Raw genomic sequence first — 4,848 nt, 5'->3', positions numbered from 1 at the left:
TCCCTGGGGAAGGATATTTTTTCTCTAAAATTTTAACCATGGATCTTCCTACATAGCCCCAAGAGCTAACAAGGACTGAAGTTCCTGTGGAGTGTATTTGGGTGTTATATGAGGTACAGCTAAGAGCTGGGGAGACAGAGGCTTCCTCTGAGCGCTGCCTTGCCTCCTGGTCCGCTTTGTTATTTTCCTGTATTATGGGATCAATCCTGAGTCTGTGTTCTTTGCAGTGTATGACTTTTAAGAAGGCTAGAAAAGGGGAGAGAAGTTCCTAACTACCAAGCAGGAAGACCCGTTGAGGCTTTCAATGATCATGTCTGTGGATGGTAATGATAATGATAAGGACTGTGAATGAGCAGTAGAAATACAGAAAATCTAGGCTCCAACCTAAGAACTTAAGCAATAGGGGAGAGCTGGGCGGGGCTGCTTTTGCTTACTAGGAGAGAAGGGGTCCCTTCCATGTCAGGGGTGATCAGGTCCTGACTCACTGGACAAACTTTTCTACAACCTTCACAAACCTTTCTACCCATTCAGAAATAACCAGCTTTAGCCCTAGCCATTTTGGCTCAGTGGATAGGGCATCGGCCTGCGGACTGAAGGGTCCCGGGTTTGATTCCAGTCAAGGGCACATGCCCAGGTTGCAGACTCGATCCCCAGTAGGTGGCATGCAGTAGGCAGCCAATCAATGATTCTCTCTCATCATTGATGTTTCTCTCTCTCCCTCTCCCTTCCTCTCTGAAATCAATTTTAAAAATATATTTAAAAAATAAGCACACTCTTGCCCAGCCAATGTGGCACAGTGGTTGAGAGTTGACCTATGAACCAGGAGGTCACTATTCAATTCCCAGCCAGGGCACATGCCCAGGTTGTGAGCTCATTTGTTCCCCAGTGTGGGGCATGCAGGAGGCAACAGATAATGATTCTCTCTCATCGTTGATGTTTCTAAATCTCTCTCCCTCTCCCTTCCTCTTTGAAATCAATAAAAATATAGTTTTAAAAAAATATTTAGATGTTTATGATTTAACCCAGCAATGCTCCAAAGCTTTTAAGTTACCGAAGACTTTGGAAAATTATGTATAGGCCTATGACGCTGGAGAAAAGGCAGGGGAAGCAGGGAGCCAGCCCTGCAGCAGTTTCCAGGCCTCCAGCTGCTTGGATTTAAGAATGCCACATTTTTCCTTAGAGATAACATGCTAAGCTTTGGGTGATAATGAGTTCTGCTTTTGATAATAACAGGACTGTTAAGTGTTTGCAGTTTTGTAGTAAAGAAAGTTGTTCTTGCCTGGCCAGTGGGGCTCAATGGTTGAGTGTTGACATGAATCAGAAGGTCACGGTTCGATTCCTGATCAGGGTATAAGCCTGGATTTCAGACTCAGTCCCCAGGGGGATATGCAGGAGACAGCACATCAATGATTCCTTTTCATCATTTTTGTTTCTGTCTTTCTCTCTCTCTCCTTTCATCTCTGAAATCCATAAAAATATATTCTTTTAAAAAGGAGGTTGGCTTACCTGCCACCACAATTTTTACTGGAGGCTCTGTCCTGGTGACGTAAGTCTGTGGGGCTCTGTCAGGAACTGGGCAGCTTCAGTCTTCAGTGGCCAGTCCCAGGAGGTCTGAAAGCTCCAAACCGGATCCGGAGGGCAGCCTTCCTGGACTGACTGAGGTTGACCTGGAGGGGTCAGACAACAGTCTGATTTCCAGGGGCCTTCCCTTCCACACTTGGGGCAGGGCCCAGGCAGGGGTCTCGGGTTTGGGCAAGACTTTGCCTGGTGTCCTTCCTTCTTGCATGTGAAGCATGGGCCCAGAGGAGGCTTAGCCCCTGACTTACCCTTGGTTGGAGGACTGGCACTTTGTTTGGGGTTCGTGAGAGCGGTGGCTAGGAGCTGAAAGGCCTCCCTCTGGGCCTCAGCCTTGGCCTGATCTCGCTTTTGTTTTTGGATTTGGGTCTCCTCGTCTCTATTATTAAAGACCTTAAAGGCCAGGTTAACTAGGTCTTTTTGAGGGGTTTGTGGACCTGTATCTATTTTTCTAAGTTTACGGTATATGTCGGGGGCTACTTGGAATATAAAATGGGTGTTCAGAAGACGAGTTCCCTCTGGGGACGTGGGGTCTAAGGTGGTAAATTTCTGTAAGGCCTCCATGATGTGGGAGAGGAAGAGAGCCCTGAGGATTTCATTAAGTTTGTCATAGTTGACCACCTTATGGGAAGCCCTTTTGAGTCCAGCAATGAGACAGGTGAGCCTGCACCCTGGAGAATTAACCAGGTCGTCCCATCTCCCATAAGTTCAGGGATCACATTAGCGCCAACCAGATTGGCCACTGCATCCTGTCTGTGGAGGGCCTCTGCCTGGTCCTGAGCTGCTAGCCAGATGCACTCCTTCTCCTCTGGGTTAGAGAGGAGGACAGGGTGACATAGATGTCCTGTCAGGTCCGGTCATCAGACTGGGTCAGGTACTCAAATTCCTCCATAAAAGTGGTCTGGTCGGTGGAAAAGGAAAAGGTCAGTTCCTGCCGGGAGCCGGTCCATCCTTGCTGTTTCAAGGGACCTGGCATATATGGCATACTGTTCTTATTATGTTTGCTCACCTTCTTGGCACTATGTGTTTTAACCAAGGTCACCTCTCCGAGAAAGGTTGTTTCCCCAGGTAGGGATTTTCCCCTGAAGTTAGGGAGGGAATAAAACCCCTTGACTAAGTGCCGAGAACCTAGTGTGAGAGCATGGCTACAGAACCTGGCTGGAGAACCTGGAGAACCTGGCTGGAGAACCTAGCAAGAGAACATGGACACAGTACTTGGCTGGAGATTGTGGCTAGAGATCCTGGCAAGGCTGCTGATCAACTGAACGCTGTCTCCGTGTCATTCTTTCTTCGCCGACTCCGTCCACACCTTTGGGGACCCTGGACCTGCTGGGGTTGGACCCCAGCAAGTTCCTGCTCCCTCCCTCAGGGGTACAATGGCCTCGGGAATAGAAGCAGCTGTTGAGGAAGGCGGTTTTTGGGTGGCCCAAGAGCGAAGGTTAGGTGGGGGAAAAGCTCTATTAGAGCTCGGGTTCTCTGGATTTGAGCTCTCAGGGGCCCTTGGAGAAGGTGGTTGCTGGTTAGATCTGTGTTTGGGGAAAACCCCCTTACTGCAGGTGAGGGAGGGGGCACCTACGGGGGTGGAGGTCGGTGGTCTGCTGGGTCAGAAGTAGATTCAGAATCAGAAGCTAGGGGTATGATGTTTTGTGTAAATCACACAATGTCAAAATTGAAAGGGCCATTTCCAGGCCATTGAGACGCATTTTCTAGTTTATATTGTGGCCAAACAGTGTTGTAAAAGAAAATGAGGTGCTGGGGCCTGTTCTTCGCCCTGAGTCTAAGGTGGTCAGGATTTTTAAGGACACCTGGAGGTATGGAGGGAGTGTTCCCCTTGATAAAGCGAATAAGGGTGGCTCACAAGGTCTGTGAGTGACAGATCACAAGACCAGAGGTGACTGTTTAAGGCAAGCGTCCCCACTGCTAAACAAATCACCATGAGAAACGAGGGGCGACCCTCCGGACTGGGCATCCCCAGTCCAGAAGGACCTGAAGCTGAACAGCTGAAGAGTCTTCTGGCCTAGCACTAGGACTTTCACGATGAGAGTACTTTCAAGAAGTCAGTGAGAATAAGTGGGCAGAAGACTGGAGACAAGGGAAATTGTAGACCATCGCTCACCTAGAGAAGATTGGCCCGTGTGGGATCGGGGGTCAGCAATGGAGAAGGAGAGGTTCCTGATCTGTCAGTTGTCTTCTTTGGCTGGCTCGGGAGGGCTCATAAGGAGGGAGGCCTAATTTGAGGCAGGTGGTCGAGTCACCCGAGTAGGATTCAGAGGTAAGCCCGGGACGAGTTGCTGCTGTCTACTGCTCTCTGAGTAACAAACTCAGGGTGACTGAAGTTGGGGCAATGACTCCCCTTGCCCGTGGAACCCTCCTAGATTTTTTTATTTTTTTTAATATATTTTTATTGATTTCAGAGAGGAAGGGAGAGGGAGAGAGAGACAGAAACATCAATGATGAGAGAATCATTGATTGGCTGCCTCCTGCATGGCCCCTACTGGGGATCAAGCCTGCAACTCAGGCATGTGCCCCTGACCGGAATCGAACCTGGGACCCTTCAGTCCGCAAGCCGATGCCCTATCCATTGAGCCAAACTGGCTAGGGCCTCCTAGAATTTTGGCACCAAATGTTAGGGTCACCAAAGGAAGAACTCACGAGGCTGAAGTTTTACAGAATTATAAATGTATTAGGTCATCTGGAGACCAGATGCGCTGAGCCCCAAAATAGCATCAGCACCCAGGGATGGGGAGCCAGAGGTTTTTTTCATTTTTTATTTTTATTATGTTTTTTTTTTCTTGAAGGTATTTATTACCATCCAAACATATTTCCAACAGGGAAAGGCATGATCCCTAATTTCCCTAAGATCTGTGTTTTCAAAGTCTTCTAGGGAACCCTTCTTACATAACCCTCTGAAGACTCCAGAGTTCTGTTTATCCTTCTCTGACAGAGGTGGGGGGAGTCTTGATCTCTGTACAGGTTAGAGTAATTCAGATTCCAGTTCCCTCTGCCAATTCCTAGGCTGACCTGCAAATTCCTGCTTACTATTTCCCTTAGGCCTCTGGGTCCTTTTTGTCTGAGGTGACAATGACATTCATGGCCTGCCAATGGCCCTCCTGTGAGGCCCATTGAGGTGAACTGTGGCTTCCCTGTCAAGGCCTTTTGGAGAGCTACAACTAACCACCAGTCTTTCTTTGCCCTCAAGCTGGTTTCCCAGGAGATTTAGCCCCTTTTCTTTGGTCTCAAGGGCCTCAGGAGTTCAAATATTTCTGATGAATG

The 4,848-nt window shown here is 48.6% G+C and overlaps 1 long non-coding RNA gene across 1 annotated transcript; it reads right to left on the bottom strand.

Moving 5' to 3' along the window:
- Window positions 1–4,356: 4,356 nt before the first annotated feature.
- Window positions 4,357–4,841, bottom strand: LOC102766519. The gene is made up of 2 exons (XR_435551.2): window positions 4,747–4,841; window positions 4,357–4,707 (listed from the first exon to the last, which is right to left on the bottom strand). It is a non-coding gene; the product is annotated as an uncharacterized LOC102766519 (long non-coding RNA).
- Between the last annotated feature and the right edge of the window lie 7 nt (window positions 4,842–4,848).

Source organism: Myotis davidii, unplaced genomic scaffold (assembly GCF_000327345.1).
Source record: "Myotis davidii unplaced genomic scaffold, ASM32734v1 scaffold2298, whole genome shotgun sequence".
Taxonomy (NCBI): domain Eukaryota; kingdom Metazoa; phylum Chordata; class Mammalia; order Chiroptera; family Vespertilionidae; genus Myotis; species Myotis davidii.
The sequence above is the reverse complement of the archived record's forward strand: the minus strand, read 5'-3'. Positions and strand labels throughout refer to the sequence as shown.